Genomic DNA, 17,830 nt, shown 5'->3' on the forward strand with positions numbered 1-17,830 from the left:
TTGTTTTGCTGTCTGTGCCCCCTGTTCAGAAGATTTCACCTCACTTTCTGTCCCAATGACAATTGGATTTTGAAAATTTTGGGTTGTTGTGGAAACAAGCCTTGGTGATAAAGCACCAGTGGAGGTACCTTTGTCCCATAATAACTCTTACAGGAGTGAATTTCCCTTCCTAGAGGGAGATTTCCTCTCACTTCCTGTTGTCTCCCTCCGTTTGTAAGTAGGAGTCGTTTGTAAGTTGGATGTTTGTAACTAGGGGACCACCTGTATACGGCGTTAAACTTGCAGTAACGCACAGAAATATATGGCGTTAAACTTGCAGTCACGCAATGAAATATATGGCGTTAAATTTGCAGTAACACAATGAAATATACAGCGCTAAACTTGCAGTAACGCAATAAACTACTGTATATGGCATTATACTTGCAGTAACTAAATGAAATATACATATATAAACTTGCAGTAACGCAATGAAATATACGGCGTCAAACTTGCAGTAAAGCAATGAAATATACAGCGTTAAACTTGCAGTAACGCATAGAACTATATGGCGTCAAATGTGCAGTAACGCAATGAAATACAGGCAGTCCCCGGGTTAGAAACAAGATAGGGTCTGTAGGTTTGTTCTTAAGTTGACTCTGTAAGTCGGAACAGGTAAATTTTTTAAGTGTAGCTCCAGCCAAAAAAACTATTTTTAAGCTTTTTTTGGACAGCATAAGGAAGGGTTAACACCCCTGTAATGTTTGTTTTGCTGTCTGTGCCCCCTGTTCAGAAGATTTCACCTCACTTTCTGTCCCAATGACAATTGGATTTTGAAAATTTTGGGTTGTTGTGGAAACAAGCCTTGGTGATAAAGCACCAGTGGAGGTACCTTTGTCCCATAATAACTCTTACAGGAGTGAATTTCCCTTCCTAGAGGGAGATTTCCTCTCACTTCCTGTTGTCTCCCTCCGTTTGTAAGTAGGAGTCGTTTGTAAGTTGGATGTTTGTAACTAGGGGACCACCTGTATACGGCGTTAAACTTGCAGTAACGCACAGAAATATATGGCGTTAAACTTGCAGTCACGCAATGAAATATATGGCGTTAAATTTGCAGTAACACAATGAAATATACAGCGCTAAACTTGCAGTAACGCAATAAACTACTGTATATGGCATTATACTTGCAGTAACTAAATGAAATATACATATATAAACTTGCAGTAACGCAATGAAATATACGGCGTCAAACTTGCAGTAAAGCAATGAAATATACAGCGTTAAACTTGCAGTAACGCATAGAACTATATGGCGTCAAATGTGCAGTAACGCAATGAAATACAGGCAGTCCCCGGGTTAGAAACAAGATAGGGTCTGTAGGTTTGTTCTTAAGTTGAATCTGTTTGTAAGTCGGAACAGGTACATTTTTTAAGTGTAGCTCAAGCCAAAAAAAATATTTTTAAGCTTTTTGGACAGCATAGGGAAGGGTTAACACCCCTGTAATGTTTGTTTTGCTGTCTGTGCCCCTGTTCAGAAGATTTTATCTCGCTTTCTGTCCCAATGACAATTGGATTTGGAAAATTTTGGGTTGTTGTGGAAACAAGCCTTGGTGATAAAGCAGCAGTGGAGGTACCTTTTTCCCATAATAACTCTTACAGGAGTGAATTTCCCTTCCTAGGGGGAGATTTCCTCTCACTTCCTGTTGTCTCCCTCCGTTTGTAAGTAGGAGTCGTTTGTAAGTCGGATGTTGGTAACTAGGGGATCACCTGTATACAGCGTTAAACTTGCAGTAACGCACAGAACTATATGGCGTTAAACTTGCAGTAACGCAATGAAATATATGGCGTTAAACTTGCAGTAATGCAATGAAATATACGGCATTAAATTTGCAGTAACGTAATGAAATATACAGTGCTAAACTTGCAGTAACGCAATGAACTATATGGCGTTAAACTTGCAGTGAAATATACGGTGCTAACTTGCAGTAATGTACAAAGCTATATGGCGTTAAACATGCTGTAATGCACAGAACTATATGGCGTTAAACTTGCAGTAACGCAATGAAATACATGGCGTTAAACTTGCAGTAACGCAATGAAATACACATCGTTATACTTGCAGTAACTAAATGAAATATACATATATAAACTTGCAGTAAGTAAATTTCCCTTCCTATGGGGAGATTTCCTCTCACTTCCTGTTGTCTCCCTCCGTTTGTAAGTAGGAGTCGTTTTTAAGTCGGATGTTTGTAACTAGGGGACCACCTGTATATGGCGTTAAACTTGCAGTAACGCACAGAACTATATCGCGTTAAGCTTGCAGTAACGCAATAAAATATACTGTGTTATACGGTCACTACACTCACACTGACTGAACTATCCCTACATTCATACTAATGTAAAGATGAATGGTAGTCACTACACTCCCAGTGTCTGAACTATCTCTACATTCACACTAATGTAAAAATGAATGGTTGCACGACACTCACAATGACTGAACTATCCCTACATTCACACTAATGTAAAGATGAATGGTCGCAATACACTCACACTGAACTATCCTTAGATGCACACTAAACTAATATTCTACACTGACAACAAAATCAGAATAGAACACTATAGCACACTAACTGTCTACAAGGCACTGAACAGAGCCCTGTTCTATCTCTCTCCACGCCACTATCACACTACAAATGGCCACTATGGAAAGAATACTTTTATAGTGTGGGGCAGGATTAAGAGCAATGAGCCACGATTGGATACAGTCATCATGATAGCATCCAATCATGGCTCTGACATTGCTCTGTGCCCTGATTGGGCGAAGCTTTCATTACTTCAGCCAATCAGGGCTTTCAGTGCACTGTGTGGCAGGGCAGAGCATTACGGTCGTTTGGCGGGCCGAACAAACGGTCAAACGATCCTATAATTCGGTTGCTCGGAGAACTTCTGAGCAGCCAATTTTCAGCCCGAACTCATGCTCGGGCCGAACCGTTTGCCCATCCTTACCAACCACCAGGATATTCTGCAGAGGTGGGAGCCCCTTTAAATTCCAATGAACAGGCACTTAGGAGTAAAAACTTTCCATTGATTTAGGACAAATGTCTATTCTTCCATTTACCATTAAAAAAACTGTTATTTCTAAGCATTTTCTAGATGGCAGTTTTTCTAGCAAGTTACAAAAATATCATGAAGATACAGAGTAAAGTAGGCCATTAGGCACCTCGAGAGAAGCACCTTGTTGTGCAGGTGATGTAGCGATGAGGTATTGTCAAGGGACGGCAGCTCACTTCTACTAGGTCGCCCAAGGCAAGCTGGTTGCAGGCAGCAAATGCTTGTAATTGACTTGCTGGGCATCAATTATCCACAGTGGGATTGTCTCTCTAGCTGTAAGCACATAAACGGAGGAACAAAGGGATGTGCACTGTATAATACATAAGTGAATGATGAGATGTCTACGTGATTCCCATTTTGAAACCCAGTATGGGGCTAATGATGATGATTACTGACTGATCGCACACAATGAGGGCAAGAATCCTGAGCAGAGGCCCCTCGGCGGCTGCAAATTCCTCTGGCCCCAGTACTGCCTTGGTTACGGCAGAGCACACTGGGTAAGGAATGCGGACAGTGTACTATGGATGCTGGGATCATTAAATAATAAAGTGATTTTATTCACGGTGTATTAATCAATTACAAAATAGGCAGAGACGGCTGTGACTCTTGCATCACCGCTTACTGCGAGGCTCTTTCTTCTCAGGTCAGAAGACCCAAATGAGGCCCCCAATTAAACACCTCGCTAAATGGCACCGCGCCACTAAACCGTGTTTTTCACTGAGCGTATTAACAGTAGTTCCAACAATAACTATTGTAATAATAATATTTACAGAAAATGTTAAAGTGGTTGTAAAATTTTTTTGTGGGGGTATACAACCGCTTTAAGAGGCAGCTCCATCAACAAACCAAAGCCATTCATGGAAACAATCCACCAGAGCTGAAATCAGAAAGTCCACTTTAAGTTTTACTTTAAGTGTATGTCCAGGCATTGCTCAACTTTTCCCCCAAGTCTCTCTCACCTTCTATAGTAAGCTCCAGTATTTCATTTTACTTTGTTCCGGCAGCAAGAATCAACTTTTATTACTGCCTGTGACATCATTACTGGTCTTGTAAACTTCTTACAGAATGTCTGCTTAGATGTCAGTTCCTATTATGACACCCCAGGAATATATCTTCCAAGAGCTCTATCCCTACATATAGAAATAAAAAAAATAAAAAATTGCCATGTCTGAGTGTTTTCACATTGGTCATAAATAATTCCTGTAATGTGTTTAATACACTGTATATCATTTCCTATGATCGTCAGCTCTATCTAGGGGCCATAATGTAGTATTTTCCTGATAGAGGTATTTCAGTAAAATAACACTTTATGGCCACTAGATGGAGCTGTTAATCACAGGAAATAAACATATTAGAAACACAACAGGGATTATTCGCCATGGCGGTAAAAATGCTGAAACATTCACATAGCATTTTTTTTTTTATAATTAGTGTGTTGGCAGGCTCTTGGGAAAACCAAAGTAGTGGTATTGGTAGAGAGTGACTAGGTGTCCTGGGAGCCCCATATCAAGTCAAGACCTGGACCCCCAGTCTTGATTTGATGTGCGGCTCCTGGGACACCTAGTCACTCTTTACCATTGCCTGGAGCATAGATGAGCTCTCTTCCTGGCCAGCACTCACAGTGGTGGGCACAGGACTCCATTCCCATACAGACTGAGCGGCTCACACACATATGATTGGTTTAAAGTAGTAGTATTGTTTTGCTAGGGAAGAAATCAATGTATGCATGTTGAGTAAGACAGAAAGGAGTTGGGGAAAAGGTGGTGTTCTGTTTTCCAGCAGCCAGGGATGACAGCATTGGTTGGGATCTCAGTATAGCAAAGGCACTGTGCTGTCTGCCCATATAGAAAGGTAGTAGCACACCGGATGTCTGGCAGATCACCAGATATTTTTCTGTACTTGCAGCACTTTTAAAGAGATACTGCAAGGTGAATGTGTATGTAATGCAGATATCTAGTAAAGTTGTATTTTTTTGTTTACATTTTTGTCCTGACATAACCCAGGCCTGCCAGAGTCTACAAAAGTTTTATTTGTGCTTCATGCTAATGCTGCAACTGTCTAGTCCACACATGGCTCAGCTGCTGGTGTTGCTAAAACACAATTACCAGCAACAGAGCAATTTAAGAAGAGATGTGCCCTGATATACTAAACTGTGTCTGGATGAAAAACGGATACCTTACGTGGTAAGTCTGTGTTCCCTCTGTGCATCCCCAGGATTAACACTGATTAAAGTCTACTTCCGAGTTAGTGAAGATGACTCAACGTGTCTCTTTTAATTAGGTTGTATAATTCCAAGAGCATTGATGTGAAGCTGTCCTAGCAGCCCCCATCAGATTTAAAGAATAAATAAACCAAGTGAGGCGCTATACATATAATGTGTACATATAAACAAAATTAGGTGAAAAAAATAAAAATTCAACATTAAAAATCTGTGAATCAAAATAATGTCCATAAAGAGAAAATCCGAAGAAGAAAATCCCTGCTCAATAGAAAATCCAGATACCGCAACAGTGACACCCACAGTAAATTCACATTGGAGGCTTACCAGAGAGCCGGCGATCCCCCTTACTCAGGGAGATCAATATGCACTTAATTGGACCTTAGTTCCAATTGTTTTAGCTCAGATGTCATCAAACCTGGCTCTAAACGATAAGTGTGCAGATATGGTGAGAAAACAATCCAGGAAGTTGCTTCAGCAAAGCCTCATGCGTGCTCAATAAGCGGGGTATATGTAAAACATAAAGCTCCACCCTAGCGCAATACTGTACAATTCATAATGTTTATTAAAAGGATAAAAGTGCACTTACATTTAAAGTGACAATATTATGCTTAAACATATCCCATTAAGAACAGATCCGTTAACCAAAGTTAAGATGGCCAAACATCGGTCGCGCATGCGCAGTAACGTATGTATGTAACTCCACCGACGCATTTCGTCATATGTGACGTCATCAGGGGTACGTATAAATACATCGCTCAGAAGATAAGGAGGCGCTTCCATTGGCTGATCAGACCAAAGCACCTGTACCATAATTAGACTATTCACGATCATTACCAACAGATGACCATTGATCCGAGTGTTATAAATACCATACCTCCTGCACCATCTTGTGGTTATTAATAACAATTACACATAATGGGCAATTACATAAAAAATCCCTATATATAAAATCATGAATACGATTCCACGTCACCCTAGGTTTACACCCTAGGCCACCTAGTGGTCAAAAGCATACTCAATGTAGGGAAACTATTTAAGAAAACTAAAACAAAAAGACCTATGTGGTTGTCCTAAAATTACTCAATCAACCTATATTGTATATGGCTAAACTAGATTTAAAGAATACCTGTATTTTCAGTACACCCTCTCACTCTTCCCTGTTCCCTCAGCTCCTCATAGATCTTCACTATGCCACACAGACTTATCTTCCTTCAAAAATGACCTAGTTTAAGTAGGTCCTAATATTAAAATTTTTTGGCAAATCTAGATGAGATTGTACAAGGAGCACATTCACTCAGAATGTAACGCGTATGGTGAGCCTAAGACTTGGGGTAGAGTAGAGGTACTGTAAGGGGGTGCATTTAACAGATATCCAGAGTCTTACTGTATGGTAAAAGCCAGCATCTCTTTTACCAGGTAAAAGCCAGCAATTGCAGTACTGTACAACACTCTTTATTGATAACAGGGTATAAAATCCAGGTAAGTATGACCTTGGTGGTATGGATGTGTCATTGCCATCATCCCATGTGAATCTATGAAAGAATATATAATACCTCTAGCGGGATTTTTAAGGCAATGAATACAAAAAATATTTATAAAATTAATTTATTTAATATTATTCAACATTAAAGATATATAAATTTTTAAAGTTTTTTCACAAATAATCATGTGGATCAGTAGACATAGAATAAAGAATAAAATAATTTCCAAAACATATAGCAATTCTACAAGTACATCCAATACAGAAATGAATATGGAGAATTACATATGAAAGATAATTTGAGGAGGAATGTGATGTATCACACTACCCAGTGTAGTCACCCTAGATGGCCACCCTGGTACAGGTAGTGGAATTCCAACGCGTTTCAACGTTTAAATCTTAAAGATACAAGTCTTCTTCAGGGAAAATACATCACAGTCTAAAAAATCAGAAAACAAAACTATTATGAACTGTACATGTAAGTACCATACATATCCCCTGCAAAGGTTGTATTCTCATGTGACTTACGCTGTCCCAAGACAAATCGGCAGGGGGCTATATGCCAGAGACCGGGAACATCCCACATCAGAAAAGCCTGGACTGTCCTAACACTCTACAAGGCGGCTGGATATAATAGACGATCCAGAAGTTCGGCGTCCTTAGCCTCAAAGAAAAAGTTTTGATGGCTATCTGTGATGGGGCAAAATAATAAAAATGAGTGATAAGTGTGGACAAGCCCCACAATGAGTCTCATGTGGGAAAAGGTACCCCCTTAGTCCTAAGTATGGGAATGGTGGATCCCAAGTATGCAGGGTAAAACGTACTTACTTTAGAGTAAATAGCTGGTCACTGAATGAGGAACCGGGGGGAGTTTCCGTGGTGCCCGAGGTTTGAGGTCTGCCCCATGTACCTGGATGAATGTCCAGGGAAGAATGGCGCCATTTGCCGTCTTTGGCGTCCTATTTGTGGTGTAAGCCGGTCGGTGGGCGGAGACCTGACGCCGCGCTGGCCAATGGCGCGGCTTGTGTGGGTCGTTGCTGTCAGGAGCACTCAGCGTAGGGACGCCGAATGCTACCTAGGCAACCCGCTCCACTAAGTGGGTCTGCGCATGCGCGACGTAACGGCGCGCCTTACGCAAGGTTGGGAAGGTCAGGGATGGTGCTGTGAGCGCCAGCGGCCATCTTAAAGACGGGCTGTGCCCATACTGGAACAAAGTACCGCTGCAGCTAGAGGCTCGGGAGTAGAGCTGATGCAGCCAATCCAATCCCCTAATGGTTCCCCAGTGGCATGTCCCCCCGAGGTCAAATGGACCGGGTGGGAGGGAGTCAGTGGGGGGGAAAGGGAAGAGGGAAAGTATATGAGGGTAAGAGTAATAAAAAATACTGAAAGAATGGATCCCTCAAAGGCTATAGAGATAGATACCACAAAAGTTCCCCCCCAGAAAACTTGTTCTGGCGAGGAAAGGGAGGACTGATAACCACCGACACAGGGGTTCCCGCCTGGCAAATATGCATGGCAGGGCAAAAAGGACCCACAGCTATCTAAAGCGGTGGGGCCCCCCCTGTGTCGGGTAGGTATAGGACTGCTCAGGTGCATCTGAGAGGTAGGTGATGGGTCCTAGGTCTCCGCACATCCAGCCCCCCCGGGGACAGCGCCCATAGAAGCGATTCATCACAGGAGATAAACAAAAGATCATTGCAGTGATAGTGGATGGAAATCATGGTAGAACAGTGAGGTCAAATACATAAACATAATAGGAATTATATAAACAATACATTGATAGACAGGTAGTTCCACTGGGTGGGGGTTGTGATATATACAAGCCCCAACCCAGCTACATTAAATTCGTCAACTTAGTGAATTATGCAGGGCTGACATTTATAGAATAGATTAGAAACCCCCAAAAGGCTAAACAATCTTCAAATAATGTCCGAACACTATCTCAGGGGTCAAGGATGTAATAAAGGGGGGAGAGAGAGAGAGGGAAGGGGGGAGAGGGGGAGAGAGAAAGAGAATGTGGGGGGGTGGGGAATATGGAGTACAAGGGAGAAAGGAGACGAAGGTGAAGGGATGAATGATTTAAATTAAATGTACGTAGCGTAGAGGGGAGGGCATGCCCCTAGTCGGTTTTACCTGATCTAAAGCCCTCTAAAAAGGGCCTATAGCTCTCTGTCTCGTTAAGTCCTGGGGGAGTGGTGGCCCTAAGGCGCCTGATCCAGCGCATCTCGCGCTGGAGCAGGGCCTTGTTCCAGTCACCCCCCCTGGTGGGTATATGTAGTCTATCTATCACAGTAAAGTTGACCTTAGGCATCCTATACCCATGCTGTTTTGCTACATGCCTGCCCAGTGGCAAGTATAGGTTGCCAATGCTCATGCTGTGGATATGCTTCTCAATCCTCTTAGCGAGTTCCTGTCGGGTTTTCCCCACATAGAAAGCCCCGCACTGACATTGCATCAGATAGACGACTCCCCGCGTTTTGCAATTCGCGAAGTGTCGTAATTGGAAGTTCTCCCCATTTGGTAATGTAATTATGGTTCTCCTACCTATAACTCCACACTGGGCACATGCTCCACAGGGATAGGTGCCCCAGATTTTGCAGGGGTCCGTTCTTGCACTTCCTTTATACTCGCTCTGAGTGAGCATATTTCCTATCGAACCTGATTTTGTGTAGGTAATTTGAGGTCTAGGGGTGACCAGACCACTTAAGATGGGATCTTCTGTAAGAATGGACCAGTGTTTGGAAATGATTTTTCTTATTTGTTGATGTTCGTTGGAAAATTTCATAATAATTCTGGTTGAATTATCTTCCTTCATCAAATTTTTCTTTTTAAAGATTAGATTTCGTCTGTCCATGTTCTTAACACGATTGAACGCCTTTTTGAGAGCTGTTTTGGTGTATCCTCTCTCTCTTAGTCTGGCAGTCAGTTTGTTGGATTCTTGCTGGAAGTTTTCGTATGTACTGCAATTTCTCTTGAGTCTTAGAAATTGACTAAAAGGAATAGATCTCTTCAATGGCTCAGGATGGAAACTATCCGCATGTAGCAGAGTGTTCCCCGCTGTCTCTTTTCTGTAAAGATTGCTGTGGAGTGCTCCTGTTTGGTCTTTGGAGATAGTGATATCCAGGAAGTTAACCTCCCTGGAATCATAAATCATAGTAAAAAAGAGATTGAAGCTATTTACGTTCATGAAGCTCAGGCATTCCCTGAGTCTGTCTTCTGAGCCATCCCAGATGATAAAGATATCGTCTATGTACCTCTGCCACATAAGTATGTGGTCAGAGTACACAGACGATCCCTCTCCCAGCAAGAAGGTCTTCTCCCACTCCCCCAGGTACAGGTTGGCGTATGAGGGAGCACAGAATGTCCCCATAGCCACTCCCTGTACCTGGAGGTAGTGGGAGCCCTCAAATAGAAACACATTGTGTTTCAAAATAAATTCAAGCATTGTGAGTATGAAGGCGTTGAACTTCCAGTCAGTGGTTGTTCTTTGTCTCAACACTCGTTCGACCGCTGCTACTCCTGCATCATGTGGAATGCTATTATATAGACATTCCACGTCGATAGTAACTAGGAGAGCATAGTCGGGGATAGTCAAATTGTCAATGATCTGCAACAGATGGATCGTGTCTTTGGTATAGGACGGTAAATCCATAACGTGGGGTCTAAGATGGTAATCTATTACCTGGCTAATGCCTTCTGTAATTGACCCGTTACCTGAAATAATGGGTCTCCCTGGTGGATCTTCTAGTCTTTTATGCACCTTGGGCAGGGCGTAGAAGGTGGGTACCCGGGGATGTTGTGTTCGTATAAATTCCCACGTTTCTTTGTTAATGGCCCCTTCATTGAGCGATTCATCCACCAGACAGTAGAATTCCTGATTGTATCTCTCAACTATTGCTGGGGATATTCTTTTGTAACATTCGGTGTTGTTAAGAATTTTAAGGCACATTTTTACGTAATTTTCGTTGTCCATTAGGACAATATTTCCCCCTTTGTCCGATGCTTTGATTGTGATGTTCATGTCGCTCTTTCAGGTATTGAGTGCATGTCGCAATTCAGGATTAAGGTTGTTTTTAGTTCTTCGTTTGTCTAGTTTTTCAATTTCTTTGGTTGTCTGTTTGACGAAAAGCGCTATCGCCGGATTGAGATTGAGCGGAGGAAATTTATGTGATTTTCTTTTGAACTTTTTATCATTTTTCGTGTTAAGTTTAATGGCTTCATCTTCAGAATCTTCTTCATTGACCTCCCCTTCTCCCAATTCTTCCCAGAGATTTTCTGCTGCATTGCTCTCTTGCAGCAGGAGGTTTAGATCTCTGAGAGCCTTAAAATCAGCTGTTTTTAGATTTGGTGCTAATTCCGATTGTGTAGCTTTTTGTTTTGTATATAAGCTTTTCAATAGTAATTTCCGGGCAAATAGGTGAATGTCCTTTGTTGTTTCGAAGGTATCCATACTTTGGTTGGGACAGAAAGAAAGGCCTAATGATAATACTTTCTGCTCCTCATCGGTTAGTTTGTGCGAGGAGAGGTTGATGACATTTAGCTCTTTGGAGTCGGTGGGTCCGTGGCTTTCATCAGGAGTTGCGTGAGAGGCATGGGGCTTGGTAGTGGTGTTGTATTTCTGTCTAAAAAACTATCCAGTTGAGTTTGTTGCGTTTTAGGGATAGCCCCTTGATCTTTCCGATTTACTTTTCCTAGATTGGGTAAAGGGCCTCGTGTATTCCCCTGCATTGTGCCTTTATGTGTATTTGATTTATTACTCGGTTGTAGCTCCCTTCTTTCCTGCTCCATGGTGCGTTTTTTATGGGATTGTTTAATCTCCCCTTCAGTTTCAAGCTGTCTTCCCAAGGGTCCCTTTCTTTTGCCTCTGAACTGGCCGGTATGTGACGATGCTGATGAAGAGGAATTTGATGGTGTGTCCGATGAGTAATCATTAGATTGATTAGCATTTTCTTGATATGGAGTTCTTCTTTTTCTATTTCTTTTGTTGTTGGTATTGGCTGTGTTCCATCTATATGCCCTGCCCTCCCTAAATGCATTTTTGTCTCTCCAGTACTTTTTCTCCTTTTTGATAAGGATATTTTTACCGAAGTTTTCTAGATGTTCTTTGAGTTTTTTCTCATAAGATGCATATTCCTCATGCGTTTTTAGTGGAGTAAGTCGGTCATATAGTGTTTTGATTTCCATATTCATGCTATCCAGTTGTTGTCTATATTCATTCTGGAGTAATAGCATCAGATTATAAAATCCATGGAATACAGCAGTGCTAATGCATTTCAGCATGAAAGAGTCTTAATCATAGCCACTGGCTATGAAACAGCAACACCTGGTAGCAGCATGGTGAGTCTAGTCAGTATCCAGAGTCTTACACCTATTGATTGCAGCTATCACCCCACTGGCTATGATTAAGGCTCTTTTGGGCTGAAATGCATTAGCACTGTTGTATACCATGATATTTTAACCCTGTCTCCAATAAAGAATATTGTACAGTCCTGCAATTGATTACCGACTTTTGCCTTGCAGCCTTGCATACAGGAGCCTTAGGCGAAGCACCGATCTTCACTCACAGCTGCACTGAAACACCTGGGTTGCAGCTTGTGACAGACTCAAACAGGACAGGAGCTTTTGAGGGACTGCAGGGTAGCCTCTTGCCTACTGACTATGAGCTCTGGCTTTTAAGGGAGCACTATCCTTTGGGAGGTGTTGGAGTGCTCTTGCTTCGGATTAAAGTCCATGTCTCCCCAAAACACACAGACTCTGGGAAGTAGAGGACCCAGATACATATTGTGGGATGTTTCTTCTTATGATGATGTGTAATGTACTTTGTATCCAGGGTTGTGGGCTTGGTGCTGAACAGTCTGGGTGGGCACTGAGTCACCTAGGTGGTTAGTTGTTTAATTAGCTTAATGTTTATGTTGGCTGTTCCTTAGCTATGTTAATTATATTCCTGTTTACAGTTTGCATTGTTAGGGTAATGGTATCAGGTTCTACCTGATCCTGATCTTGTGTGCTCTATATTCTGTGTGAATTTTCAGTAAAGAGAGTTCCAGTTTGCATCTGAGCTAATGCTGTCTAGTCTTGGGTGCTCAGCTATAATACCTAGTTCCTGGGTCCAGACCAGAGGAAGCTATACTGTATATCTTGACGGAAGCACCCAAGCTGGGTGCTGGATAGTTCCATCACACAGCTATCACCTCAAACTCCCCAGCCACCCAAATACTTTGGCCAAGACCCCAAGTCATTGGGCTGCCACTATCAACCCCCCTCCCCCACCCCCATCTCTGCATCTCCCTAGCATACTGATATCAAGTAAAGCCTAGTACACACAATGAGATCATTGGATGAATGATCGGCCGTTTCTTTAGCATGCTGGTCTCCATATTGCAAACAAATAGGTTACTAAAGTACGAAACTTCTCATACGACAGAATAAAAAAAATTTCAGCGATGTAATGTATTTATATAGTGCTGATTAAATGAAAATCGTGTAATCTGGTACTGTACAAGAAACATTTTTGTGTTTGTCCCTTGGGAAAATTTCGGACGAAAGCTGTGTACTAATGATCAGATTATCGCATGATCGATTTGAAAGCAGTATTTTTTTTACGATATTCTGATTGTGTGTATGGGGCTTTAGACGTAGCAGCATCCTAATGATGTTATCACCCTGCTCACTCTGCTTTTGCCTGCTATCAGCATGATTATTATCAGCATTGCAGCACACGTTCACTGCAGCAGAGCTCAGATTGCTAGCACTTTCCCCTTATCTAAGTGTTGCCATACAGAAGAATAGAGTAGGCTAATATCAAAAAAGAGTCAAGAACATACACTACTAACCTTTTATAATGCATTTAATGACTTTTATTGTACATGTATAACTGCTTTAATTGCTGCTCTTTGTATCTGCGAGGAGCTCAGCTCTTAGAAAAATGTTTCTGGTGACTTGCAGAGCATTGCATAGCTATATATACACTAAATGACATCTGTCTAGTCATATGCTTTGCAGAGTATTTCAGCTCTAGAGACCAGGATAATTACATTTGGGGTGGGGTAATGAGGCTACACTAATTGTGTGAAATTATGCATGGGCACAATCTTGAAAAAGCTTCTTATCTTGGATGTCCAATTGGTGCTCAGTAGTGGTAGACATATTTGTAGACCTATAATGTTCACTAATTGCATCACTTATGTGTCACGTACAAATGATTTCATGTCAGTTATGGTACTTATTTATAGGGCTTTCATGGGGAAAATATTGTGAATATGCTAGAATATGAAAGACTAGAATACATTATTTTCACATTGTATTACATTTTTCTATTTTCCATGTATAAATATTTTTTTTACAAGATTATAGACCAGTTGTGTTGCAAATGGCACCAGATCTTACAGTCTTTTAGATTCTCGATGATTTTGCATAAAGTTGGATTAGCTGAACCCAAGACAAACAGTCTAAAACACAGATTAAATACATACAAGGGAGCTGATTTGTATTTTGTTCCATCCAGTACTGAAATTTGCACAGCTCTACCTCAGAGCACAGCTCTGTTTGGCAAGAGAGGAGACCTGATTTTTTCTGCTGCAGTTAAAAGTCACTTACAGGTCTTGTCTCTCCCTAGCATTAAGCTGGCCATAGGCAATTTTTTTTTTTTTTTCATTCAGCCAATGGGGCATAGTATTTTGGCTGCGGGACTAGCTGTCGTTGGAATACACCGATCAACAGCTGCAGCCAATTGGCCGCAGCTGCTGATCAAGAAAAGTTTTCCAGCAAGTCTTTTGGACAGAGCTCGATCAAACAATCAACTTCTGTTGAGCAGGGATGGCCAGGAATGGTGTGATGTTGCCAGGGCTGCTGATATAAATCACGGGACCCCTACAGCTAACCTGACAGGGCCCCCCTCTTCCGCAAATACCAAATGATATTTTTGCTTAAATGAAATGCCTGTAATGCTATGCTTTGCAGCCATGGCAGAAATGATACCTCTGTTGAACAAGACCTATTCAAGTTAAAATCGGCACAGATTTAATATCTGTACTCCCACAATGAGCGATTGCTCAATGTGTTCATTTAGGGTGGTGTGCGCCCCTGCTCACCATCCTGAGATAACACGCCTGTGTGCCTTCCGAAGCTGCCAGTGGAAGAGGAGAGGAGGAAATGGGGCACACAAAGGTCCCAGACAGCTTGAGGAAGGGGGCACAGATACTAGAACCGATCCACCTGCAGTGCAACCAGAGGAAGGCAAGAAAAGTAGAAGCCGGCAGAATTGCACAGGAGACTGCTGGGCCCCCCTTTTGAACTGATGTGGCCTGGGCCCAGTACAGGAGGGCTGGTTGTACTGCCTTATCAGCGGCTCTGGCTGTTTCCTTCTCAACCCCCCCCCCCCCCCCGTTTTAGACATTAAAGATCCACGCCACCTTCCCCCAACTGTGTGCATTGCATTTTATTCATGTAAATGGGAGAAATAATTTTTGTCATGCCATCATGCAAAGCATCAGGGCTGTGGCATTTGTATACCCCCATATGGCTGTCTTTGCAGCTTGGGAGGGAAGCTTGGGGGCGGCTCACAACCCGGAAGTGAAACCAAGCCTAAAGAAAACTAACCATAAGACTTTAAACACCTTTGATGCGCCTGAAATGTGAAAAGCTGGTTTAGGCTCCATTCACATTAGCGCATCTCCAAAGTTGCATTGTGACTTTGGAGCGCGACTTTTGGTCTGACTTTGATCCTACTTTACATTCTCTGGACCAAAGTTGCACAGTAGTGCAGTCTACTTTTCAAAGTCGCACTGAGTTAACCACTTCAATACTGGGCGCTTTCACCCCCTTCCTTCCCAGGCCAATTTTCAGCTTTCAGCGCTCTCGCACTTTCAATAAGAATTGCGCGGTCATGCAACACTGTACCCAAATGAAATTTTTATCATTTTGTTCACACAAACAGAGCTTTATTTTGGTGGTATTTATTCACAAATCAGTTTTTTTATTTTTTGCGATATAAACGAAAAAAGAGTGGAAATAAAAAAAAAAAAACATTTTCTACTTTCTGTTTTAAAAGAAATCCAATAAAATCAAATTTTGTCATAAATTTAAGCCAAAATGTATTCTGCTACATGTCTTTGGTAAAAAAAAAAATGTTAAGTGTATAATAATTGGTTTGTGTGATCACGGACATATGTGCGTAGATGATCATTAGGACATATGATTTTACTGTTACATATGTGGGACAGGTGTTTTTACTGTGTGGGGACAGTGTTTTGGGGACACTATGTAGGGGACATTGTGTGTTTACACTGTGTGGGGACACTGCGCCGGTGATCAGTGTGTAAGAAAAACAGCTTATACACACTGATCACCGGCTGGCTGCAGCGATCCCCTCTACTCTCCTCACTGACAGCTTCCGTGTGAGGAGAGGAGAGCCGATCAACCTAGCAACCAGCTCTCTGTCTACATCACATGACGGCTGTGATTGGACACAGTCGTCATGTGATCAGGTGGGCCAATCACAGAGCCCTCCTGCCGATCGGAGATGCACCGTGTCCGGGTGACACAAGCTCATCAAGAACGCACCACTGAGAGAGCACGTGCGCAAGATCCCCCTCCTTCTGAGGGACGTTCCTGAACGTCCACTCAGAAGGAGGAAGCTCCCAGGCGGCCGTATATGTGCAGTGGCCAGGTGGGAGGTGGTTAAACAGGTACCATTGAAAACAATAGGATGTGACCTGTCAAGCGACTTTGATGTCCATAGTCGCATGACAAGTCGCACAAGTATCCATGGAGCTTCAAACTGAATGTATAGTTGGGATTCAATTACCCATAGATGGGTTACAGGCAGTGTGTAGATTGCTATGGGGACTTGCTCCCAAATCATTTTGCCATCGTTGACATCTATTGAATGGATTTGCGTACAAAGACGAAGTATTTTTTTTACTCCATGTCTGTGAGTGATTTGCTTTTGGATGTAGTGCTCACCCCCGAAGGAACCCCTGTTTTCTTGGGTCCTCTGTTCTCAGTGCCACAACTCTGAAAGGAGCACCACACTCCCTGACACTCCTGTGGCATTAATGAACAAAGAAAAGCCCTACAGGGAAGCAAACGAGTGGAACAACCAACAATGATAGTACAAAACAATAGAGAATCTAAAGCAGCAGACAATTGTAACAAGATAGATGTAGCCATGCCCCCGTAGGGGTTGCTGAATGTTGTGGTTCACCTGTCACCCAGCCGACATCCATCTCTCAGGAACTCAGAGATACAGAACAGTCCATAAGCTTCGTTTTTGTTGTTTTTTTATTGAGGGGATTGAACTTGGATGGGAATGGGAAATTATGGGATGCCCAAAAAGATTCAGTGCAACTTGCTTGGGACTACTATGTACACTCCTGTATATACACTCCAGTCTTCTCTCCACTCCAGCATTACTATTGCTTAAGACCTCTTTCCTTTCATTTCCTCCAGAACTTCACTTGCTGCAGACCGTTACTCCTCCAGCACTTCGCTTACTGCAGATTTCCGGACCAGCTAGCAGCACATGGTTAGGTCTGACACTAACTCAGCCAGGCCTCAGTGAACTGCCTTTTGTGGGCAGGGACTTGGGCCCCTATGATGTAGAAATAGTTCCGGTGCTAACTGTCCTCAACACGGCTACTGATCCCAGTGAACCCTCTTCAGGCCCTGCCAGCCCTCTTGGCTGCAGCTGCCTCTTTCCACTGCCCTTCCAACAGTCCACTCTTCTGGTTCTGCACCCATCTCAAACTGCAAACTCCCAGTTCTCTCAGGCAGCTTCCCCAGTCCTCCTGACTGTGCTTCACTCACCAGCCCTCCTGGCTGCAACCAGTTGTCCTCCCTGGAGTCTCTTAGCAGTGCTCTCTCTCGCTGTCCTCTGCTTGCTCTCTCATGTGCCTCTCCTCCAGGATCTCTTCTCCTGGCTGTACCCAAGCCCAGGCCCAAGGTCACCCCCCCAGGCCGGGGAGTTTCCTGTGGGCCCCGACAGCCTTCACACTCAGTCACTCCAGCTTTTCCACCCGACAACTCCTCCCCAGCTGGGCTGAC

The sequence above is a fragment of the Aquarana catesbeiana genome, linkage group LG10, assembly GCF_042186555.1.
Source record: "Aquarana catesbeiana isolate 2022-GZ linkage group LG10, ASM4218655v1, whole genome shotgun sequence".
Lineage (NCBI taxonomy): Eukaryota > Metazoa > Chordata > Amphibia > Anura > Ranidae > Aquarana > Aquarana catesbeiana.